Source organism: Anastrepha ludens, chromosome 2 (genome assembly GCF_028408465.1).
Source record: "Anastrepha ludens isolate Willacy chromosome 2, idAnaLude1.1, whole genome shotgun sequence".
NCBI lineage: Eukaryota > Metazoa > Arthropoda > Insecta > Diptera > Tephritidae > Anastrepha > Anastrepha ludens.
The window spans coordinates 86,384,111-86,412,079 of NC_071498.1; positions in this window are offsets into that span (position 1 = coordinate 86,384,111).

Below are 27,969 nucleotides of genomic sequence, written 5' to 3' on the forward strand. Positions count from 1 at the left end.
ACACACTTAACGCACACAAAAGCAAGAAAGAGGAATAGCTTAATAACAACGAATAAAATTGTGTTGAGAATGGAGATACAGTGGCACATATTCATTTAACTGATGCACTGGCTGTATTTCAGATTTTATTAAATTCAAAAGAAAAGCTTTTGCAGTGTTTAATCTTTTTTTTGCAGTTGGAACGTAGATTGTTATTGGTCAAGAAATATTTTCCCAAAAGATAAGAAAAAAACCTAAAGGAAGATACTTTTCAAACTGAGTTTTATAATACAACTATTGGCTATGGGAAAAAAATTTCCGTCTCGATAAGGTCCTCCTGACTCCCACGAGAGAGAGTATACTCATCCAGGCCACTGATGCATAGGTGGTAATAGGTTTTATCACAGCCGTGTAGATACATAAGATGTTACTAGGAGAAAGACCCCATGTTTTCCCAAAAACACCCTTGCACTGCCAGAAGGCTGTCAGTGCTGCGGATGTATTTGATTCAACATGTGACTTCCAAAGGAGTTTACTATTGAGGATTACCCCAAGGGGTTTGATTTCTTTAGATAGTTGGAATTCGACTTCTTTTAGCTTTGGCAGAACGAGTCCATCAAGCTTCATCCTTCTGGTAAAGAGAACCATGCCAGTCTTGGTATTGGTTTGCCGATACCCCATTCGCACAGCACCAAAGGTCAATCATATGTTGGTTACTATTACATTGAATTTCGAAAAAAATGTGTATGCGAATGTGTTTTCCTTCCAAATTGGATAAAAGCAACAATGCATTTAAAAGGCTTTGTACCACTGTAGCTACCCGCTGCTGCTGCTACTGTGGAGTCAAAGGTGACTTTGTATGTATTAAAGAAAAGGTAAAGGCGACTGCACTCAACCCTTGTCACACGCCGCAAAAACGCAAATTCGTGCACACACACAAAGCATACAAACTTACAGCGCGAAGGTAAATTGCATTCCTGTTTAGAAGCTGGTAGTGACAGGTGGTCCCAACAATCGACAAGCATATATCAAATAAGTAAAGGAATGCAATGAAAATTCGAAAGAAGCGTAAAACTATGAAGTAAGTTTATTTTGTATTCTGTTTTCCTTGTTATTTTCCACCTGCTCCTCTCAGTGTATCACAAGGTAACTAGCGAGCAGAGGTAGCACACAAAGAAGATAAGACAGGAGCGAGTAGGAATAAGAAAATAAACTGAATGTTCAAGCAGACAAGCAGCGAAGATATTTGAAAAGCAAAAGGACATGCAATTACCTCACCAGCTGAATGCAGGCAGATGTTAAAAGGTGTGACAAGCGCGGTGTATAAAATTTGTATCCATCCAAGTGACAAGCAATTTTTGCTGCAACGACTTGCAATTTCCGCACACTATGTCCTTTGCTTCGCTCGTCATGCAACCAACTTGCCACTGTCAATAAGAGTTTCTATATTAAATAAATTTATATATCTAAAATACGACTAAGTGGATGTAAAAAACGAAATCATCACCAGCCGCCGTCGCACTCTCGAGATGGTGATTGCTGTTGTTCAAGCAGCAAGCAAGCAGACAGGCGCATGCAAGAAGAGACAGTCAAAAACAACGCAGTTAAACATGTAGCATTGAGAAGGTTTAAGGTCAAATGTATATCGTCATCTTACGAATAAAAATAATTTCCTATAGTTTGCGAATTGTAACATAGGATTTGCAACTGCTGAAAATAAATTTGAAGATGTTTTCTGCTCTTCTCAAACTTGCATAAGAAGAAATATTTTCACAGAAGCTAAGTCGCTACAGAAATCGTAATTATGGTCCGATCTATCAAAGTGCAAGGTTTTTGTTTATATGTTCGCTAGATTTCCTTATAGAGTTACCGATTTCGTCGGCATGCAGACACATAAGAATATATTCCATGGCGGCTGGATGAGGAAACCTGATGCCTCGCACTCTAGAACGTAACGTTTTAATAAAATGACCACCAGCTCTCACTTCAATACTCAAAAGTAGAGCACTTGATCTTCAATTTAAAGGAAATATCTGGGAAAAGAAATTCGGTTCCCATTTCATATAAAGGTGCAAAGAGATATTGAAATTTGCTTAGAGAGGCGTATAAAAGATGATGTGGGCTTGGAATATTTGAGATTTATATATTTCTACGTATAACCACTCGGTAAACGCAATATCATCAAAATTGGATAACATTTAAAATGCACGCCCACAAGAGGAAAGTGTAGGCACTATCACAATCTTTGCCGTATTTCATAATTTTTATTTCCATTCGGAGCACGTTTACTATTTTTGATTTGTATGTATAGTGACGTTGTTGCACTGTCACTGCCTGTCACGACCACCCGTCTCTTATACACAAAGGGAGGATTGTAAATTCAGAAATCACCATTTCAGTTATATTGTTTTCTTCTAGAAGCTTGAACTCTCTCTAACCTGTGATAAAGTTTTGCATTGCACACCGAAACCTGGCAAACTGTAAAGCAATCCCTTCATGGTTTATCTTTTCCTTCGGATTTCCAGCTCTGTTTTGCACAGCCTATCAACTTATTGCACCCATACGGTCCATCTATAGTGTGTGCCCACTGCTAGCATAATTACTTCGTGCCCATCTATTGATTCTGCTGAAACAATGACGAGGAATAAAATTGATGCTTGAAATATCCTCTTTACAACATATCTTCGCTCAGCGATAACAGTCATCTGCGTGAGATCCTTGGCAGTACCAAAATTTAGTATCCATATTTTAGATACATCAGCCATCAATTCCTGAACTCATAGCTGCAATCAATTTTCATAGTTTATATTCCGGAGAACCTCCAAGCACGTGTCAGATATTTCGGAGCTGAAGTAAAAAAATTTTGAATGGGCATGAAGTGGCAGGTGGAAGACACTCCTCGTTTTTTTCATAATAAAAAATAAAGAAAACTCAAATTCTGAAAACTCAATAAGAGCCCAGGGTCAATCTTCGCCGTAGCGCATTTTCATCTTAAGAGCTCATGAAAAAAGAGAAAGTGTTGAGAAAATTGGACTAGAACGATGATAAAAAGGGGAGAAAGCCAGTCAAATGTAGAAATGACTATCGTGATAATTGAAAGTCGGCGTCGAAAAGTCTTGCCACAAATCTGGAGTAGCGAGAATTCTTGCTTACTGCTCTCAAGGGATTACAATAAACGGTGTTACGCTAATTTACTTGGTTAAACCCTACAGTCCCAACCGAAAATCCCAGTGACTTTATTGTTTTGAAATTTGTAAGAGGAGTTCTGAGAACGAAAATTTTCAAGCGCAAGTGGGCTGAAGCCAGCCGAAGAGAAACCTAAATAGCATTTTTTCAGTGGTATAAAAGCATTATATTCACGATGTGAAAAGAGTTTAAAAAGTTAGGTTAAGATGGTTTGCCGGCACGAGGACCTGGAGGAGTCCACTTAGACCTGGAGGCCCATTGTGAAACCACTTGTTTGGGCCCATGCTCAGCCTCTAATTCCCGATGTGGTGAAACAACTGTGTCTCTCTAATAGACAATCAAACATTGTGGACGACAATGCGTTCTAAATGTGCCAGATATCGAAAAAAGTAAGAGATTAAACAGCGATTCCGCGTTCTGACAACCCGTTCTTGCTTAACTCTCTCCACTTCCGTCTCGTTCCTGCAACTGCGATGGAAGTCGTTAGAAGGTAACCCACTACGTTTCCGTGGTGTTCTTATTAGGTGTGACCATTGACGATACCAACAACTGTATTAATGGAAGGTCGGTCTATCTTGTTGAGGAACCTAGTTCTGTATTCATTCCAATATTTTAGTACCTTTGGCTGCGAACTTGTCAGCCGCTTCTCGTACACCATAAATATTTCAACTACTCAGCTTATTCAACTTAATAAAACTGCAAATGGCTGGCATGCAGACAAATTGAGGTAGTACATTTTGGCTCTAATTCTAATCTTCTAGAAAATAGTCAATAAAATTATAAGTGACAGCACTCGTCTTTTTATCACATATGTATAACGTAATTTCTGTTGTGCTGCAATGCACGCAGAGACGCATCGAGCTTCTCTTCCAATTTGAGTGAAGAGTTTCGCCTCCGAACCTGTCGGCAAGCAACCACTTTTAGGATAAAAATTGGGCTACCGTTTAATATTACCTAAGAGCATCGATTTCAGGAGGTAGACACTCCCCAACCCACTCAGATATGGCGGTCATCGTGTAGATACAACCTAAATTATGACGTTGACCATCATGTAACAATTTACATTTCTATAATACGCCCTTTGTGGTTAGAGTAATTTCTGCTCCTGCGACATGAAAGGTGCACTAATGCTACAAAAAGGAACGAGGCAAAAGAACCAAGTAAGTATTACAAGCAAAAAAAGGAGTGATAATAATAAGAACTTACATAAGTCGAAATAACAAGCTTCTAATCCGACAAAACAGACACGAACGCATAAGAATGTACACTCCTTCACAGCACAAAACGAAAGGATTGCAAAGCACAAACATGCAGGGTGTAAGTTAGGCAACACCTTACACACAAAATGTTAGCAGTAATCGAAAAGACACGAAAATATTTTAACACAAATACGATAAGAAGAAAAAACGGGGCTTCAGTTGGCGCACAAACTGATATTGCAGGCGACCAGTAGGATTGTAAAAGCACTTTGACATTCCGAGGGCGATCTGCTATTCCGAATTAAAAGTAACAAATCAAATTTTCGAAGTTTTTGCTAGTTAAAATAGTTGTGACAAAAATTGTAAAATTCTCTCAAAAACTTTTTCTCTTTTCTAAGAGCATGTGAGAAACACAATAAACGTCCTTGGTGCAACTCTCAATCCCCCACGAGTATTGACAAAAGATATGTTGTTTGGGCAGTTTTGAGTGACCATTTAGATCAATAAAACGCAATTTTCTTTAACGAATTCAGCGCACACATTCTGTCATAAAAGTACCAAAAAGTGATCTCAAAAAGGAATTGTTAGAATTTAAGAACCGAAAAAAAGGCGGTGAACAAAGAATAGGATCTGAGCATTCTGCGGAAAATGCATTTGAATAATGTATTGATGATTGAATTATTTATTGGCAACCTCAACTTTTCACTATTTATCTACTTATTAACTTGTCATTCATTCTATAACAATATGTTTCAAACTTTCTACGAGATTTATAAAAAATCGACAAATCTTTGACAAAATTTCAAACTTTTTGATCAGAATGTAAAAACAGGTTGGGTAAGCAGTTTTATAGCGTAATAAATTTTGGTATAATAAAGTGCAAGTTTGAGCTGGCTTGAAATCCTCGTTAACTTTTGAAAATTTTGTTCTAGTCCGGGAGCCAGGTGTCATTTTGACCTCATCATTTCATGCCGACTGATTTTAATACTGAAGGCAGACGCCATCGAATGGGTGACGAAACCAACCGACAGTTGGTCCAGTAGCGGTGGGTACGTGCGTGGGATGCTGCGAAACGTGTCGAAAAAAAATTTTTAACAACTCATTTAACACCGGCTGAAATTTTTTTTGTGTATTGTTGACATTTAGTAGAATAAAAAAAATAGTCAGCTGGGCCGTAGAGGAAGCAAGATACGTTAGCGGATGCGCCAGCTGACGTTCACTTTCGTTATTCATGAAAGCTAAATCACAAGTATAGTCAAGAATTTAACGGTATAAAAACGCAGTCCAAAATCGACTCCTGGCTCCCGGATTATTCCTCCACTGTGTTGCCTACTTTCTATATATAAAATGTGCAACACCGTCACCGAAAATCTTTCTATGTAGGAATTCTACTTAAGAACCGTGAAATTTGGATTAAATGTTTGTGTTTTTTAGTTTTTATTCGTCAAAATTGTACATATGGCTTTTGTTAGACAATGAACTATACTTTCATACAAAAATAATGAATCTACAAAAAAACCAAAACAAGAAAAATAGCCATAACTGGACAAAATATTTATGTGCGTTGAGTAGTCGCTTCACTTAAATCCTGCGCTGCAATACTTGTTTGACATTTTTTGTCTGCCAAAAGCGTTGTATCTTTTTTCTAATATTATTGCTGTCAGCAAGTTTCCAACTGGCAAACTACTTATAAATATTTTGCTTGGTAAATCCCCATATGAAAAGTAAACAAGATAGTTGGCTGAAAGAGCCGCAAATGTGGGGGAACCCGAGTGTGCTTTTGTGTTTATGTTTGCATGTTTGTGTATGTCCTTGCATGGGTATGGATTTTGTGTGCGTTTGCATCTGCAAAACAACAGTGAATGTGCCAAAGCAAATAAAAATCCTTTCAACTGCTAGAGGATTGTGAAAAGTATCTCAATTGTATATGTGCGTCTATGAATTTTAGATATGCAGCTGTGTGTGAAGTAAGAGCAGTGAATAATCGAATATATTCTACAGAGTTGTAAAAAACATTTTGCTCAAATAAAGCTCAAATATCGTGCCACATAGTTCCAAGATCTGTCAGACATAGCAAACGAAGTTGATTGTATTTGTATCGACCTATTTTAGAGAACTAATTTTTAAAATAAAATCGTTCAATTCGTTGACTGTTTTCACATTTAATTTAAAGCTCGATATTTAATATTTTTCAAATATTTTCAAATTTTCTAAATTGAAAAAGAATATTTGCTAGAATTTACCTACATATTTCATAGGCAACAAATTTGATTACAATTTCTTAGCTGAAAAAGCTATCATTGACACTTTCGCGCACTCAGCTGTACAATAACAATATCCTTCCTACATTACTCTCTTTGCCTTACACACGAAAAGCATAGGTTTTTTTTATTTTTGTTACCTAATAATATTTTGCCATTTCCCAATTGTTAGATATCGAAAACAACTTTGACAAGTTGCTGGAAAATAGTAGCTGAAATTTTATTTATACAACACACATAGAACAATAGAAGGATGTGGAAATGCAAGTAGATGAGGGACAAAATAAAAAGTGTTGGCAGGAGGAGCAGAATGTGAATGTCAGTGATAACTCTGTAAAGGGTGATCAATTTAGTGGTATCGGATTTTAAATTGAAATAAAGCAACGAAAATTCAAATTGATTGGGCATTTAGAAGCATTCATGACATTTATTTTTTAATCCCTTTCAAATGTTGGCCGCAACTGCGCCGTAATTCGTAGCGTAAATGGCAGGTAGTGCCGTCTTGTTGGAACCGAATGTTGCAAAGATCACGGGCTTCAATTTTGGTATGAAAAACTCGTATATCATGGCGAGATAGCGTCGTTTTTGATGAAATATGGTTCAGTGATTCTCTAGCTCATAGGCCTCACCAAACAATTGTTTTCATAACATTTAATGGCTGTTCCTGAATGGCCGCGGATTGAACCTAAACTCTGGACACCTATGTATAACAGCCGTCGATGTTCTCCTTTTTTCGGCCTCAGGAACACGCATTTTATGCATTGTTTTGATCCAAGGAAGAGTTAAGCAGTATGCGGTCATACTGTAAGAATCTACAGTATTTTTGTAACCAGACACGTTCTCGTTAAGGAAAGACAACGCCGCCTGAACGATATACAGGCTACTTACATATGTATATACACGAGAACAAGTGTTAGGAGTAACAGCAAGATTGACCAATCAATAACAACAATAAGAATAAACATTGAGGCCAACAATAGCAATTATTTCTACGGGTAGTTTGAGCAAAAGGATAGCGAATTAAGACGGAGATGCGATTATCCAACGCGCTTTTTTCCGACTTGTGATTTATTTTTCACTGTTTTTTTTACTTTCTCTCTCGGCACTTTGAGGTTTCACCAAGGCTTTGGCAAATTGAAATAAAAAAAACATTTCAAATACAAAAACTGACCGTCAAATAATAAATTATCCAATACCATTTCGAAGCCGGCATTAAAGCTAATTCTTTAAAGTGTATACTGCGCCGTGGCAGAATCAAACCAAAAACAACAAACACACCAGAGGCAACGGGTATTCTTCGGGCTGATCACCCAAGGAATATTCTCTTATTGAATACTGAGACTGCCGCAAACCTCACAACATGGATATTGTCGTCGCTGACGGTCATGGGATTGAACTTAACCTCCCTACAGGCGTATCTGACTGGTTCGGGCATGTCCAGGAGATCCAAGACGCAATCGACATCCTACGCGTCATTGCCGTCGTCCTACTCGGTGCGATTGCATTTCGTATCATTGGAAAAGCGCCAACAACGCCCGAGTAACGTAGACTTCAAATAGCTCCGATGAGTGGGTGGAAACATAGCCACCCCAGAACAGCTAAAAGAAGTGAGTGCTGATATTCGGACCACATATTTGTTGGGCGTGGTGGTGTTCGCCACCGCGGATGGCTTCATGAGCCGAGGAGCCTTTCAAAGGAAGAGCGCTCAGATCCAGAAATCAGTAGTGGCTCCAACCATCACAATTTCTTGTATAGTGGACTTAACAGACACAGAATCAGAAAAGGCAACCCAAACGTTAGCGGGGACCCTCTGGATCTCGCATCAAACACGACAAGCGTGTCTTCTGAGGCTCAAGACAATATATCCGTGTCTGAAGCAGTAACCGTTGATTATGTTCCCTTCCGCTATGCCGTTTCTACTGCTCTGGCTACGGTAGGCGAATTAGAAAGGATGCCATTGCCCCATACGTTCACCATGCCACCCAGACCACAAAGAAGAACGTCGCCTCGATATACTCGGGCCAGCAGAGTAATAGCTTAAAGAGATCGGCTGTTTTTCTTGGGCTCATAAAAAAGTGTGGAGGCTCGTACACCTTCTTCACCGCAGACACATACGCAACCTTTTGGTTGCAATTTTATAGGTACGTAAGCCAACATCCTTACGTTAAATTTTCCATGTTTCTTCAACACTTCGCTCGTTGAACTTCGCGTACTTTTTTTTTTCAAAATATATTTCAACAATTTTGTAGCGCTGTTCTGGCGTTATTCGATTCATGATGGCATGACAAATCTTACTGAATAGAAATGTCAACACACTTTACCATTCTCAGCTATCAAACCATAGTTATCAATAACGAGAGTTCTCATACAGCTAAAACCACCCTATAGTTCGTTGTTCTTGTGCTTTCACTCTCGGTCTATGTTTAATTATTTATTATCGGTTGCGTCCCTCTAAAGAGGGTGTATCCTTCTATTGCATTTCAATAAAGTCTATAATGCACTTACCTTTCATGATATTCATGAATTTTTGTCTAATTAACACATAGCTAAACGTTGGTAATAAATTTAGAAAAACTTAAGCAATTCGTTGAATATCTTTGCTCTGCAACTTGTGCAATTGATAACAAAATAAAAATTAGTACTTCATCGAAACATTTTTGTCATTAGTGATTTTTTTGATCCGCTGCAAGAAAATGCGCTAAAATAACTCGAAATTCTGCGCTAATAAATCTTAATGAACAACCAGTACAGCGAATAGACTGTAAGTAATAAAATGTAAACGTCAACATAAACAACAACAACCTGAGCCATAATGCATGGGCATATAAAACGTGCATAAACGACAGTGACAGCCGGCAAAACGACCGTCACTGTAGTCATACGCCAAAACACAGTGAGCACAACGAAAATATTAGACTCCACTCACCCACCTCTTTAGACAACACAGCCAGCAGCCTGCCAACAAATCGCAGACACAATTCCCACCTTCCTCGCAAATACCCTGCGGTCATATATGTAGATGTATATGTACATATTCATTCACACATTCAAATATATGTATGTACATAGGAACTTATGTATGACGGATAAATCCATTTCAACTTTTCCCAACTGCAGCCCACAATATTGATCACACATACTTGCTCACACACTCTCACACACATAAATAAACATTTGAACCACCCAAAAACGCATTGCCGCGCACTCCTAAAAATAACGATCAGACTGCGTCTGCGTTTGCGCCTAAAGTGAACTCAAAATTTCCATTGAAAAAGTCAAGAAGCCACTGACCGCATAAATTTCGTATTCAAATCGGCCAAGCCTAACCAAAAAGTAGAAAAGTATCAGTAGGAAAAAAATTGCAACAAATGTGACTGCTTTCCTATGTGCCTACGTCACATGCTGCCTGAGTCTGTGCTGTTGCATTTGTGTATATGTAAATATTAGGCAAGGGGACACATTTTATTCATGTATGTTTTTACGTGGGCTTGTGCAGCTGCGATTTATGTTTTGGATATTGCCTTTCACATTTCGCCGGCGGGCTCAGCCTCCATTTCAATCACCTCCACCTCAATTTTAATTCACTTCACATCGCTAAATTTCACTCCATTTGATTTTGCCTCATTGCTCACTTTTTCCATGTTTTTTTTTTTTTTTAATTTTTTTTTTTTTCAATTTGTTTACAACGAAAAATCGCACACTGTGAAAGAAGAATAGTACTTTGATTGACATATTTGCACGAAAGACAGTCGAAAAACATTGCAATATTTTATTTACGAAAGATGCTGGAAGATGTGAAAATAAATAAATATTCGTGATTTATTTTGTGCCAATTTTGAGAGTAAAATATGAAACTTACGAATTTCAAATATGAATATACATACGTACATACATCTGTGTACATACGTATATAAATCCTTCAGCTGGCAAGACCTGCTACAAAGAAGCCCTTTCACATTCAAGCGTAGTAATTTTGGAAAAGTAAACTTTATTCTTCGAATATCAGCTTAAGACTAAATCCACTGCACATCAATCAATCAATAACTTTTTACCTAATAATATCAATTCTAATAATTTGCAGTATTTAAAGTATCAGGGCATCACAACATTATTACTAACTTGGTGTTAGAAACTGTTTCAACATTATTAAATTAACAGCCTGTTACTTACAATAGATTGACACTATACCTAACCTGTGTACCTCTGACAGATGCGGTGACTAATGATCATAGTGGAGATTTATCGATGATCTAACAAGTCACTAAGTCGATACTCAGAAAATGAGCCCGGCAAACACTGTTTTCGCATTTTTACGGATGGCTCCAGGACCGAACATGGCTCCGGCGTGGAATCCAGCGGGACAAAACTGAACATTGCTCTTGGAATGCATGCATCTGTGTTTCAAGCGGAGGTGTATGGAGTTCAAGAAGCGATGAACTTTGTTGTGGAAAAACGATATATGTCTGCAGCGACAGCCAAGCTGCGCTTATGGCCTTAGACAGCCCTCCAACCACATCAGGGGTAGTCAAGTCCTGTAAATCCAGGCTGAACTATGTCGGTAGACATAATAGCCTGATGCTAACATGGGTCCCGGGACACATGGGTATCGCGGGTAACGAGTCCTCTGACTCCTTAGCTAAGATGAGCTCTGAGGCTAACTTCTTTGGCCCAGAGCCCGTTTTGCCACTCCCTTCTGCGGCCATCACAGCCACGGTTAGCAAATGGGTAACCACCACCCACAAGCGAGCTTGGCAGGCTGAGAGAGGCTGCAGATGGACTAAACTGATGTTACCTGTCATGTCCGATCGACTGTCGCAAACCCTTCTGTCATTAAGCAGAGGGGAATGCAGACGGCTAGTTGGACTGATGACGGGCCACACTGTGGGCGAAGCGCATGGAAAGGTTGGGCATCTCAGAGAGTGTAATCTGCCCAGCTAGTGAAGAGGAGGATGAGACGGCGGACCACTTCCTGTGTGTCTGCCCCGCATTCGCTCAAATCAGGTTTGAGGTTTTTGGCACTGATGTGTTAAGAAGCGACCATCTTGGCTCCTTGGCACCACAAGATCTACTCAGATTTCTTCGGAGATCGGGTAGATTTAAAAAAAATTAAAAGGGAATCCAAGTGTAGTACAATGGACTTAATTAATGTCTGAGTGCTGCGCTTGCTAGTTGTCCCGACACAAAAAAAAAAAGGCGGATCCTCTATAAGGTAATTCTAAACCCTGTGAGCATTTTTATAACTCGCATTTGTAGAGGTTTCCTCCGAAAATCTCTCAAAAGTACGAAGAGTACTTGAAGAGAATAAAAAAAATTCTAAGATAATGTAAATTTACGTATAGTGACAAGACTCTCGAAATTATTTAGTAAAAAATCTCATCTAGTGATCTTAAATGCACTGCAAATAGCCCCAGCTTCTAGCAGCACTAAGAACTTAATTCGGCAGCGTTAATCTGGATTACCGGCGAAGTTAATTATGATTAAAATTATAGTGTGGCAGAGGTGTAGTGAACAGCTTATGTGTTTATTCGATAGTTTTGTCAGTAAAAGATGTGCCGCAGGCAACAGATTCGGGTATTAACTGCCCATATACTAAAAAATAATAATTTTTTTTAAATCTTAAATTGCAATTTCCTAGACTGCTCCGAAATATCCAAACAATTAAGAAACGAAACTTGCCCTGCAGTTACAATTAATGGTCAGAATATACCACAAGACACCCAAGTTCATTTGAGTTAGTGAAAATGCTTTTTGTCCACAAAGCAATTAAGAAAAGTCAACGGGAATTTTGAGCCACTTTAAACTGGCACTTTATTATGCATATACAAATTCAGTAGGCCACGAAACTGGATATTTTAAATTTGCCTCAAAACTCTGATTAAAATGTAAGAAATTTTAATCAACTTTTATGGAATTTTATTTCACTTTTCTGCAAAGTGTGAAAGTATGAGCTATATGTTTATACAAAATTAATCAAATAAAAAGTAAATAAATAGTCAAAACTTTTGAATATGTCGCATTGCTATTATTTTGAGTACAGGTGTTTTTATTTATTTTTTTTTATTTATATTATATATATTATTATATATATTATTATTAAATGTCAGATTGTCACTTTACTTACTTGTTGCTCTTCTGCCGTTTTGAATTTTCAAAGTTAACAGGAAAAAAAATTGAATTAAAACTATTATGTAAACTATTACATTTTTCGAATGGCATTAAAATAGTGGAATAAATCACGATTAAATATTCGCGAAACTACCAGCAATACCGAGCGAATGAGATACTAAAATAAAAAGATGAATGCCAGATGATCACAAAAAAGTACGAGTTATTATCTAGAAATTACAGCTGCATATGAGCAAAGAATTCAGTTTTAAGTTGAGCGTGTAAACGTAAATTGTAAAGTAAAGTAATTGAAATTATAGTAAATAAAGAAAGCAGGTTGTGATTTTTATTTAGCAATTCGGTAATCGACCTCAGAGAAAAACGTAACAATATAATAGATTTATAGCTGATTCGGGGTCGCTGATTACGAATTTGATCTTAAAATTTTGAAAATCCACCCCCTTCCACCCCTATTGGCCACCCCCTCACGTGAAATAGCGTATATTCTAGAACATAATCAAGATGCACGTTAATTTATATGTTTTCGGGGTCGCTGATTACGAATTTGATCTTAAAATTTTGAAAATCCACCCCCTTCCACCCCTATTGGCCGCCCCCTCACGTGAAATAGCGTATATTCAAGAACATAATCAAGATGCACGTTAATTTATATGTTTTCGGGGTCGCTGATTACGAATTTGATCTTAAAATTTTGAAAATCCACCCCCTTCCACCCCTATTGGCCGCCCCCTCACGTGAAATAGCGTATATTCTAGAACATAATCAAGATGCATGTAAATTTATATGTTTTCGGGGTCGCAAGGTAGCAAGTGGTAGCAGCTGAATCTTGTTTTATTCAGTAACCATAACTTTTTTGAGTAACCTTTAATAGGTTTCAAAGCAGCATATGACGGCGTTGTATTACTATACAGTTTGAAAACTCAAATTTTATAAAAAAAATTGCAAAAAATGTATCTACGTATTGCTGCAGCTAAAAATTTTGTGTCGAAGTATTGATATGTACTAAAGATTTCTCGTATTTTACTAACCTTCCGAAGATGATTCCATTTGGTTTTGTTCAATTTTCTCCATTACAAAATCTTTCAAATGTGTACAACTTTCACTATTCATCGACAGTAATACGATGCTCAAACGAAGGCCACGTTGCGACTGAAAATACAGAGGATACTTAGGGTACAGGACGTTGCTATGAACGGTTTTCACTACTCAAGGCATTACTGTAGCCAACCCAAAGACAAAAAACTCTATCTAGAAACTTTTTTTTTCGACTTTTGGCCAGCTTTTTGGGAATCGGCCGCACTGTGCAGCGGTCTAGAGCTTAAAAATTTAGGATATTTTCAGGAATTTTTTTTACAATAAAAAAAAAAGATATTTAAATTTGTTAGGCATTTTATTTAACTTCTTTTACATACAAAAATGAAAAAAAGATGTTTTTAATTATAATGATATTCAAAATGGCGCTGAAGTTGGCCCTCCCGAAAAATTGGACATGGGCGGTGTTGTAAATTTTGAATCTTCTTTTTATCTGAAACACAAAAACCAAAAAAAACTATTAATCAGTATGACTGTAGTTATGTCCCGCTACTAAAATAAAAAAAAAAAACTAAAAAAATGGCGCGGTTTCAAATTTGACACTCTAAAAATCGTTTTTTTTTTTTTTAATTTTTCCAATCAAACAAACTCATTGATGTTGTGAACAAGATCAGAGAAGAATAGTACTGTGATTGACATATTTGCACGAAAGACAGTCGAAAAACATTGCAATATTTTATTTACGAAAGATGCTGGAGGAAGTGAAAATAAACAAATATTCGTGATTTATTTTGTGCCAATTTTGAGAGTAAAATATGAAACTTACGAATTTCAAATATGAATATACATGCGTACATATGTGTACATACGTATATAAATCCTTCCTTAAGGGGTTATACGCAGTTATGAAGCAAATAAAAGACGGGTTGTCAAGGATTTATCCTGAAGAAACTTCAGAATATTTTAATTTGAAAATTTTTGGCGGTTATAAAAGCATCCTTCAAGAACGTAACAAAATTTTTTATTTATGAAAATGTTGATTATAGAGCGTGCTGCAGGCGATTTCTGGAACCTCCTTTAAAAAAAGACGATTTACGGTGTACATCGTAACAGGATTGGATTATCTGAAATCAAAAAACCAAACAAATTTTGGTAATTAATCGTTCGGCTAATCAAAATAGTGAATTTTCACAAAATGGCAGCTTTTAAAAGAAATGATTTCGATTTTTACGTTAAAATTTGGCCGTAAATTGATTATAAAATGGAAAATAAGTATCAGATTTACAAAAGGAACGATTAATTACTAGAAAATGTATCTTTAAAGATTGAGTTAAAACGGTTGACCGATCAAACAAGCCGTTTTCGAGATATCGTGTACACCGACTTGAAAAATGCCGTTTTGAAAAACACATGTTTAAAATTTCAATACCTACCTTAAAACGTGCCGAGGCATCTCTACATATTTAGGTATAACTCCGAAAGTATTGCTTAGATCTACTTCAAATTTCGTGCGTATACTTTTGAATATATGTACATTACAAAAATGCAATAAAAAAAATCGATTTTTTTGAAAGTCATAACCGCGTATAACCCCTTAAATCCGTACAAGCGATAGCCATTGATGTTGTGAACAAGATATTAAAATTTCAGACGTTTTGGTTGGATAGTTTTGAATATACCAGGCCGAAACAAGTAGTTTTGAGATAACTGAGTTTAAAGTTTTGAGAGTGGCCGCGTTACAAATGTGACTCTACCTGCTAAAACGTCTGTACAGTCGAAAATACTGGGAATATCCGTCCAAAAATTTGGCAATATATTCTTAAAAACCTATACTTTGGAAATATCAAAAAAAAAACAAAAAATCGATTATTTGAAAATTCTAGGCCACCGGGACCCCTTAAGGCTAAACATGCTTTTATGAAGAATTAGACCATTTTAGAAGTAATAACCAAAGTCTGTTTAAAACATGCAATTGATCTATGAACTAATTTTTGCTTAGCTCATTTGCTAGTACTTAAGAATACTTGAAGTAAGTCTATAAGCCAACAAGTGATTGTAATCGTTTCTGCTTCTATTTGCAAAATGTCAATACGGAATTAATATCCAGTGGCTATCGCTCCCCAGCTGGCGTTCCAATCAGATATGTCGGCTTTTCTATCAAAACCGGCAGCATTCGCAATTGCCATAGGCATCAGGTAGTTGATTTTGACCGATCAAAGAGCAACAAACACTCATTCACCCGCACACACTTACACATATACATACATATATGCAATGCGCTAGTATGAATGCGGTTTTGTGGTTTATTGATTAGTCGATTGCCAAAGAGCATTCCAAAAGGAATAAACAAGAAATTACCAAAGTGAAAGGTAATGCATAGGTAAATAAAGCATTACTATTGCGCTAATGAACAAACGAAGCAAACGACTATGCAAAAGGGAAATTCATTTCCTCGTGCAAAAGATTAAAGGAATAACGAAGGTGCGAGAAGCTATAGCAAAAGAGTCTTTAATGCGGGAACGAAATGTATTCATATATTATATTATATGTATGTGTGTATTGTACACAAGCGCTGGTATAAATGTGCATAAACACAACATTCAACTGCTAGCCTACGCTCTCAACACTTCTTGCGTTTATTTATTAGAAAATAATGCATTTTAATTTCCTATGTAAAGCAAAATAAAAATAAAAATTAAAAATTAAAAAACGTGCGGCGTTGCATGCATCAGCTCTGTGGGGGTTTTCTTTGCTGTTGTTATTGCTTTTATGTTGCTCTACACATCAAGAAAAAATTATGTCACACCAACTGCACATATACGTATATAATGGTATACATATATAATGGTATTGCGTGTGTACGAGTACGCCGCCACCATTTTCGGTTTCCAGCTTTACTATGTGATTTCCTGTGCTTTATCGCAGCAATGCGCTCGTTTCTGCTGTTGATTTCTGCGATTGCTTACTTCTTCATTTTTCTTTCAGTAAGTCATTATGAGCAGTTTGACTTGCGGGCTATTCACACACAAACATACATATATATGTATGAAGGAACGCCAACCACAAATAGCATTGGTGAATTGATCTACTTCCATACCCATTTGGGCCGGTGTCGCATTGCAGCGTGCCACAGGCTATTTGTTGATGAGAATCTCGTTCAACTGTTTTGAGTATTGAATACGACGAATGATCATATACACGACGACGTAGTCAAAAATATTTGCCCAGCGTATTGGCATTCGAAATCTGTATCTCTGAAAATGCGTAGTAAACCGGAAATGTCTAGATTTTTAACGAAGATCTGAAGAATATCCGAAAAAGGAGCTAGAAAATATTTATTTGCCCGTTTATCAAGCAGGCGAAAGGGTGTACATGGACTCACAAGTTCAATACCTACACAAACAGTTTTTTCGTCTGCTATTCTAAGTTCAGATGAGACATAGCAGAGGCTGTGCGAGTGTAAGAATTTGGCAAATATATAAGCCACCACACTACTACTGCAATATTTTCAAAGTCGGGATCCAAATTGCTATCAAAGTTGGTCAGTAGCCGGAACTATCTGTAGTGAAGTCGGGTATGGTAATGCCACGAAGCTGAGCCACAAAGGATTAGAGAACTGGAAAACTTTCATCTCACTGGACTGGTACAAAGGGAAACAAATGCATGGTAGAGCTTATTCTGTGTCGCGATCCCGCTTCTGCCGATCGCGTCTAAATTGTTTCGTTTCTTAGTGCTACTCCTGATTGAAAGGTTTAGCTGACCAGATTACTAGCAGTTTATTAAAAATCGCAATTTTCTCAGGATCTGATGCCTTCATACATTCCGTTATCTTGACAACACATGGGACCGTGTCAGATCATTGCTTATCTATTAGATTTATATGCTTATATGCACATTTACCCATGCATACACCCTTTTTGAGTTTTTGGCTGAGCTGCTCCCCAATTTATGGTGTGCGTGTGTGGTGTTGTTCCACAAATGGAGGGACTAGTTCTACAGTTTTGTGCCGCCTCCGAACGGTAGATGGTTTTTTTGTGAAGAGTTTTTCTATAGTAGAAATACACACGCAGGGTTGCCATTGCCTGCCCTGGGACGACCGCTATTAGATGTTTATAACCTGGACCTAGGTGGCCCGGATATGTCACCGAAACGGCTTATCAGAAATCATGCAGTATCGCTATGATCTCTCTGGTCGTGTGTGGCGTAGCGGCATCATGCTGAAAGCATGTGAGTTTACTGAAAGAAGGATGTTCTCTCATTATTAGGAGAAAATAATCATGTGCCGTTCACAGAAATTGCTTTTCCTCCACTGCCCGTTAATGCACACCAAAGCATGACTTCGGGACAATGAAATGGCTGTTGCAGTTTTAATTGTAAGTACTGTCCTTTAGCTGACCAATAACAGTAATTTCGCTTATTTACACTTTCACTTAAAGGAAACTGGGCTTCATCAATCCAAAAGATAGTGTTAACCGTACAAAATCTCACGCAGAATTTATAGTATAGGCCGTAGGTGGTTTGCCACCGAACTTGTTGCCCTACAATTCGCACCGATGAACGAATCAAACCTTCACTTGTAGCATCATGTAAATGTCGAATATTGTAACATGAACAAAATAATACGACGAGCAGTTGCACACGAATCATTGGTCTGGAAGTGCGCTTGAATTGCGAACGCACGTTGTTCACCCGTCTACTGCAATATCGACTAAATAACCCTAGCGAATAACGAAGCTAACGCGATTTCCTCCCCGCTCAACGATTAGGGTGAAATTTTAAACTTAAAACCTAATTCTGCCACCGAACACCCTGTGCTACATTATATTTAACAAAAAAAAAACAAATTCAGAAACCGACGCAAATTTTGAGCCACTTTAAACTTGCACTTTGTTTTACCTAAATTGAATGCGTTATAAAACTTCGTCCACATAATTTATCTAGTATTCTGACTAAAATGTTTGAAAATTTTGCAATTTTTTATCAATTTTGTACAAGGTTTGAAACTGTGAATTATATGGGTTTTATTGTAGCATGAACTGTATTTTTATATGAAAAAGAGAAAAACTAAATATAATAAAATAAAACAAACCTAAAATTTTTTTTAATGGCAGTGCTGCTTAAAAACTTTCGTTGTTTTCAAAACATATACAATTATAAAAATATTTCCGTCGCTAACCATAACTTTCTTTCGATTGTTTTGTTTTCTATTGTAAAAAAACAACTGCTTGGCAATCCTGGAAGTAATTCAAGTTTCAATTTTAAGTGTTGTCTAGCGAACACCTTTTGCATGTACGGGGACAACCAATAATCAGAAGGTGCGACGTCTGGTGGATATGACAAATGCGATACATGGCCCAAGAAATATAGAATAAAATAGTGGACCTTGGTGGTTGATCTGGCGTGAGAATCGAAACCGAACAAATAGGATAAGAGGTAAAAACAGTGGCAAAATCACATACAAATGCAAAAATGATACAAATTATAAACAGGTCGCCTTCGATTCGTCAAGCGTTAGCGAGTGCCTAGAGCGCGGCTAAAGAACAGCGTTATCGCTATTCTCACCTCAGCTTGGTCGGATAGTCCCGTCGTCAACGATTAATCACCCAATCTTCACATTCTCTGTGACATGCGCAATTGTCACTATTTAGCAAGTTCGAGAGGTATTCCTTCCATAACGTAAGTATGATCTGGCCGACAGTCATCAGATCACCGACTTTCTTCTAACAGGAAAACGGTCGGTCTTAAAAAATTCTGGGAACCACCGAACTTTCTGATAGCATTTCTTCCAGCATCCTTTCTTTTCATGGCACCCTGATATTCCTCGACATACCAATTATTTTTTCAGGTTCGCCGAAATCGGATTTCTTCTTCGGCGGCGGAACGCAGAGAACGACAAATGTGGCTCCGCTGCTCGTGCATCAAGAGTCGAGTGGCGATTTCCATGATTTTACTAACGATTTTCCTTCCTCAATGGAATCGTTGAAGTCACCACTTTACTGCTGCCTGCTCTGACTTTTCACCTTGGCCGTATCGAAGCATTTTTCAAAGATGTGGAAAAACATTTTGTGAAGTGTTACGACAATTTTCAATCGCCTAAGTCGTAGTATGGTTCGATGCAATATATAAATACAACAAGTGCGCCGTGAGTTGTGGCTCACTAAATACATTTAGCGGAAAACGTTGAGAACTTTTTACTCCACTTAATATAATAAGAGTTGTTGTCGTCATTTATGAACTCCAAAAGAAAACCAATCAGTCGACAGTAGACATATAAAAGTCATATTGACCTATTAAGTCAGACTGACTGACTGCTCAGTTACTGGAAATTGCATATATTTGCATAGCTCACGTAATGGACGCACGAATTATTCAGCGATCTATGTACGTGTTGAAATATCTGAATTGTTGAGCGTGTGTGTGTGTACCAATAAAAGCGAATATGCATTGGGTGCATGCCACATATGTATGTACAATAAGATGTGGCACTTTGCGCATACTAATTTATCGATATTATCAGCTCATTGTTAGCGAAGTATATTTCTTTTCAATTTTTCCGTCACATTTAATTGGAAAAATAATTAACGTAAAATAAAAAACAAATCAATTTAGTAAACGAAGACGCATATGAAGATTTCTTGAATATTCAATTGGCGAGTGAGCAAATCATAAGTGCCGCACACAATGGTTTCGAATAGATTTTACTTTTGTTTTTTACATTTTTTTTACGGCCTAAGCAATTTTACATAAATTCAGCGACAATTGTTTCATTCTCTCGTTTTTAAAATCTGAGTGCAGCCAAGTTATTCTTTGCCAAAACCAACAGAGCGGGGAAATAATCCTTATATGTTCGGCTTGACTAACGCCCAATATTTCATAAATGTTCTCTCGAACACATCAAGGGCCGCTATATCGAATGTTTTAATTGTCCACGCTTCTGCGCCATACAAAATACACGAAAAATAAGTGTGTCTATGGTTCATCGAGAGAGATCTTTACTACTTATTAACGGTCGAACTCACGCCAAGGGTAAATACTGCGCAAAATCTTCGGCCCGAAGCGAAATGAGAGAGGCGAGTACATGTTGCAAAGCAACTCGGAACTGATCAGTCTAATAGACAGAGAAGATATAGTTAAATTCATTAAATCACAGAGGGTAATATGGTTGGGACACATCATAAGAATGAAGAGCACTCACGAACAAAAAACCTAGACTACGTCGAAGATGGTCTGAAAACAATTAGAGTGATAAACAAGCGGACACAATAATGGAGCAAGCCATAACCCACCCTAGGTTTTAGTGCTGACTGATGATGATATCAATCAGTTATCGTAACAAATGGAATTTTAATATATTGTTCAAAGAAGAAATGTATATAAGACTACCTCAATCTTTTATCAAAATGTACTATTTTTTCGACACAAATTGTTCTAGAATTGGATCAAACGTAGTAGGTTAATATATACACAAGTAAGTTTTTTTTTTTTTATTCAACGGTATATTCCGGAAAAGTTGCTTATGTCGATAGGGATGGTTTTATGATAGAGTAAAGTGGCGGGTCCCAAACCCAGCGCATAACCATCTATCCTGGGGTGCTTCGCCTTCTCACGTTAACTCACTCCCGAACGGGTGTTCGGAAGCTACCCAGAGGATACGCGGGCTAATTCCAGACATTGTACGCTGCTTGAACCATAGAAGAAACCATGTAGAAGAATCGTCCTGCCCACTCCCAAGTGAATGGCGTTCAGTAACTTTCCCCTCTCGCGTGGACTTCTACATATAGAACCATCCTCCCTTTATCTAGAACAATAATTTATTGAGTTTACTTGTTTTAAAATATTAACCACAATCTTTATGGGATCAAATCGAAAACTTCTCTTACAGTTAGCATGAATGAAAACTTTGTCTGGAAACGTGCAGTGACTACCTTTTTTTTTGTGGGTGAGGTAGGGTTCAAAATGACTTCATACTTACAGCAACCGTCGTCAATTGCGTCTAATGGTGTAGCCACTAAAACAGTCCCTCCTCCTCTTTTGGGGAGACTCTCCTCCGGAACGACTTTATGAATTACTTCGGGCCCGGAACTATTCATCCACGTCTGGGTCCACCATATTTGTGGCCAGCTTCCTGCTATAGGCTCGTCTTCTAATAACTCTGTGCTGTCATACCAGTGGTACGTGGAAGATACTCCCAAGTTCCTCTCACATGGGCATATCGAGGTTATACGCTATCGATAGTTTCTTTTGCATCTGCAGCAAAACAAACATCGGAAGGTGTTGCGATAATAGTATTATAGTCTTATACCATCGTAAGACTTGACTCGCGCGTCTGTGATTTGTCGTAAGTTCGCAGACAGTCCACCTCCTGTCGATGGCCGAGCAGCTTGGACAGAACGGAGTGTCCTCCATATTAAATCGATGGAGATATTCCAATAATTATCCGTGACCGCTCATTATTTGGGTTAGGTAGTAGCCAACGTCTCTGTGTATTTTGGTCACCCATAGGCTAATTTTGGGGATAAGTCTATAGGTCCAACGTATGTTAGCAGATGAGTCCCATCTGCTTTGCCATTTTTCTAACGAATGCAGCTTTCTCTTCAGTTATCGACCTTACCTCTTGTCTGTCATAAAGGTGTCCCACAACACGGCTCCAGGCAGCCTAAAAAATAGTCTTATATAAATTATTTGAGTCATACATACATATTTGTAGTTTTCTTTGTGTGCTACAATTTTTTTTATTTCTTTCACTTTTTGTTCACTCCAAACCCTCTATGCACCAAAACAAGTTCTGGCCCTTGTTTTTTCATTAACCTCATAAATGTTATCAATGAACATTTCATTTATATTTTTGCCATTTGGCATGCTATGGGGCATTAGTAGAACATTCATTTGTGAATTGAATTGGAAATAAATAAAATAAATATTGTTGAAACAATTTTTCATACAAATAAAATACAGCTTTTTCAGATCACTCAAATTGGTTCTCCAACTGTTCACAAATATTTGTATAAGTTATCTACATATGTATGTGTGTGCATTTCATCTATGCAATGTGTATGACATGCGAGGGTGGGTCATTATAGCAAATGTCCTGCCATCCTTAATTCAACATTTTGTATTACGAAATTAAGTATCGAAGGAACTAAACGTAATTTTCAGATTTATTTAACAAATAATTTTATTGTTAGAGCCTCTAACATTTCCTAAAACTGGACAAAGAAAAAAGTTCGTGTGCTCATATATACGGGGTAAATGCTACTAATATCGAAGTCCAAGAAATTATATGGATTGGAAGCAGAAACGGTGACATATGGAATTAAAGATCTCTTTCAGCAGGACAAAGTACTGGGGCACAAGTCGGCAGTTGCAGTGGCAGAATGGCATGAATTATATGGCATATTGATTTTTAAGCCGGTATATACAGACGAAGTCCCTTTGAATATTTTCTGTGTTCAAATGGGAGGAAATACATTGGCGGTAAATATTTAGGTGGAATAAAGAGGTTGTCAATAAAATAACCGCCTATTTTAGTAGCCCAGAGGAATCGTATTATTAACCTACAGAGGGCGCGAGGTCTGCATCTGTATTCCACTCAAGGAAAATCTTAAGGGTCATTGCAAAGAAGTTATACTTTTTATAGATTTTTCCCGAGACCAAAAAAAGAAGTTTCTATAACTGCTAATTATTTCGTGAATATATATGGACACAAATTTATAAAAAAATACTGAAATTTGTAAAATTCACAAATGCTTTTTAAATTTTTTCATTCCTTATGCATGTGCGTCTATCATAGCTTGTACATTTTACGCCTCATGAAGTCCTTTTATTTTATTACTAGCTTTTCTGTAATTTTTTTTTTTTTTGTAGTGGTTGTAGCAATTGCAGCGTTGTGCATTTTGCCACATGCAGCGTTGCATTGCAATTTCAATTTATACTTGTTAATTGCGGCAATTGCGTCGCCAAGCATAAAAGTACATATAAGTAATTCACTCAACGCTGCCATACTAGCATACATTTACACATTCTCGCATGCACATACTACTAAAGTGCTAAATATATGTACACACATCCAAATGTATGTATGGCATGTAAGTCTTGCATGTTCCTGCTTTTGGAATACTTACCATAGCCCATGGCTTTGACTTTGTCTCGGCTGGTTGTGAGTGCGACAAATGCATTACTGTTCCATATCATTGTTGTTTTTCATATTTCCACTCCTATTGCAATTGTTGTTACATATAGTGTGTACTTTGTACACGACTTGCTCTTGGCCAGTTTCCTGGTCCACGCGCTCAATATTCATTAATATTGCTCGGCTTTGAGTTTGAACTTGGAATTTAATTTTAATTAAAAATACCCACACATACATACAAGCAAGTAGTTACTGCGAGTTTACTGCGCACACATGCATACATACAAACTAACACACATACAACGTAGAAGAGCATGCGAGTGAGTAGCTTCCCATTTTTATTGATTGTTTACTTACATAGTTTTGTGCATTTTCTTGTCACTTGTTTCGTTAGCTTCCAATAAAATTGATTTATAACAGAACATGATGATCCAATTGCTTGCGACATCACTCTGACAGCTGTCGAATTAATGGAAACAATGAGAGCTGGTTCGAATGGGGCGTTATGCGCTTTCAAATCGCACGTTTACTTACTACTTTAGTAGAAACTTAGACAGGGTGTGATAGAAGTAAAGAAGGGTGTGACAGAAGTAAAGTCTTGCAATAGGTTTAACAAAGTGTGGCAGTAAGTTAACCTCGTTAGGCAATCAGTAGGCAGCAATTGGTGCGCAGTTTGCATTGTGTAACAGAATATCTTCAGCTCTTGCACCAAAATTAAATGCAATGAATGTATACATATTTGCAGTGGTCCCCAGGCCCTCGGCCACAGCCGCGATATTTCAGAAGAAATCTCAATTTTTAGCACACATTTTACAGGGCGGCGGAATTCAGGCTGCACAGCTGAAATTAGTCAAATTAGTTTAAACTAATTAGCTGCCTATGAAAAGTCTATGTAGGTATAATGCTATAAATTTATAATGAATACTCCTTAGTTGATCTGTGGTAATTTTCTAAAAGTTCTCCATTATTTGCTACCAGGTTTTCAACTAACACTTCTTGTTCTTCCTTTCCTCGATTGGCGCAGCAACACCTCAAGCAATTTTGGTGAAACTCATTAACGCGGTCCAGTTGCTTGCAAGACCATTAGAAATATGAAATTAACACAAGTTCTTCTCCATTTGGCCTTTCCTAGGTGAAGGAGATCTACCTTTTCATCTATAAACATCTCATCCAATAACTGAAATATACTGATAAGGTGGGCGCGTATTTCTTTAACCTTTGCAGAGCTGCCAGGCAGGCTTTATGTAGCATAGTTAAATTTTATTTAGTTTAAGCCAGATATACGACATTGACACAAAGATCTAGCTCAAGTATGCACCATATAACTACTTGTTCCATCTTCTCTTACAGAAACCCTCGTCCCTTTTGACAAAAAACAACTGAGACAGTAAATTTGCACAAACTTCTCTTGAGAGAACAATTTTTCGACAGCAAAATAATTGGCTATAGTTAGGAACAAATGGCAACACTTTGAGCTAGGTGTAAACTATAAGATTAATGTATAATGAGTGACAATAGATGTGTGTTGCTTGGCGTTGTCCTGATTGAAAACAATTTCTCGCCTTTTGGCCAAAGCTGTTCACTTCTGTGCGATTGCTACCTTCAAACCATCCAATTCTTGAAATCATTGGTCCGAATTAAGAATTTTGTAGAACAATTACAACAATAATAGACGAATTCCTGCCAAACCCACCAAACATGCAGCAAAATCTCTCTTACCTTCAATCCTGGCGTGATCATCGATTACGCCGGCTCACTTCGATTTGACCACGTCCTTATATTATTAACATAGTACCAAATTTCATAAAATAAAACTATAGTTATTATAGTAATTATTTCAAGTGATTCAAGTATATTGGACATTGTTGTACATTTTTCTGAAAATTGGTTTATTTGTTGCCTTGAGCATAGTAAAAAGTAAAACAAAAATAAAAAACTTTAAAAGTTATTTAAAGTGAAATATACCGCGTATTAATGCACCTAACGACGCTCCGATCGGACGGGCGACATAAATTTACGAGTTGGGTGCTAGTGCTAGAGCAGTTTTTTGCAGAATCGTCAAAATTTTGACAAAAAAAAACATTTTTTTTTAAACACGTGTTATCCAGAAATATTAGAAAAAAAATTACAAACACATTAAATTCTCAGCACAGAATAAATATCAAAATTATCTAATTTTTCCTCCAAAATTTTTTCAGTTAACTTTTTATTATACTGAACCCTAAAAATAAAGTAATTTTCAAAACAAATTTTTTTTAATCACTTCGCCTGCTAAAGCAAATTTGCTAAATTTATTTTATGATATCAACAAATATTTATTGATATGTGAGAGCCTCTAAGGGCATGTAAACAAAGGAAGGATTGTGGTGGTCTTTTTTCCGATGGGTAGATTTTTTTTCTTTTTCCAAGCCCTTCTCAACTTATTGTAAAACTTTTCCCAATCTTTGATGAAGAGAGGACTGAAATTGAAAATCAAACTCAAATTGCAATTTTCATCCCTTCGGCCCTTCATAGATACATATGTGTTAACCCAATTAATAATTGAGATTTCCTAAGGAAGCTTGTTAGCACTGCTGCGCTTAATACACCCCCTGGAATTATTATAATGGCATCAGATATTGACAAGTTGTGACTACTTTTAAATTCAATATTTTTTTCTTTCATAAAAATCTAATTTACCCTATAACGAAGACCAAGTTGGTCCAAGTGTCATACTTTGTGCAAGATTTAAAAATATTAGCATCAAAATTTCATAATTTTTAATCGGCATTAAAAAAAGAAAGGGTATGAATTTTTGTAGCTCATTAAAATTTACTATAAGTGCAAGTTTGAAGCCGCGGAAAATTTTCGCCGAAAATTCCGTATTAAAAGAAAATTTCGGGCATTCGTTAGCGGACAAAATGCAAAAATCCAGGTTAAAAAATTTGAGATTTTGGTTAAAGTTTATCGAATGTTATAATTATTTGGATTGAATTACTGTTCAAAATCTGGTTATCTGGTACAAATATATAAAGGCATGTATGTATGTATGTCTATGCATAGACTGAAATGGATGATCATCTTCCTATTTCTGTCCTTGATTTTTTTTGTTTTTTTTGAAACTCGAGTCTGTATTCGAGCGCACAAAAATACAAAATTTGCAAATGCTCATTGAAATAAAATTTAGATTGAAAAAACTAAAAAAAATGTTGACAAGATTAACTGAGAAAATTGACTAGGCAGAATGTTACCAATATCGATGATCGCAATTAATCGATGGAGCATCGTTCTTAGTAAAAAGCTTGAAACTTAGAATTATGTTCAGCTTAACCTGTAAATAATTAACTTGGTTGGTACTGTTCTTTTACTATTACACGTAAATATGTAGATTCACTTACTCGTATATTTACCTCTGTCTGAACACTCCGCTAGCGATAATGAATTATGCACTGAGTTTTAAGCTCAGCACTGCATAATAGGGAAACAATTCAAAAATTAATATTAAAAAAATTAAACTAACTTACACATACATACATACCTACATACCTGAAAGTGTTTGCACATGTTCGCCATGAACTTCTTTAATTTCGGTTTTTCTAATGATTTTTTTATAAATGTTTTATTCGAAAGAGTGTAAACAATCGGCAAAGTGCCAGCGGGCTGGCTTCGACGTCAGTCTGGCTGTCGTAATGACACCTCCACTTTATCGCACTTTTATTTCTCCTCATTTCATGAAGAGCGGTGCTCTTCACTTCTCACATTAAGCTGTGCTGACTTGTGTATTGGCTCGTCTGCCCGCCTGCATGAGGGACGGTTTATTATTTGCCTTTCTACTAAGATTGCCTGCCACACTTAACACTTGCAAGGCAACCACTCCTCATCTTCTTCCTACAAACTTTGCTCATTACCGCTTTGCAAAACTCGCGTTACCCCAGCTTCAATATACCAGCTGTCGCAGTTATTTGCTACATATCATAGCTTTCTCGCATTCTCTTCTAGAACAACTGCTATTACCAGCAATTTCTTTAGCTAACTACAATAACTAACTGACTACCAGGTTCATCGACTGTTTAGTTTG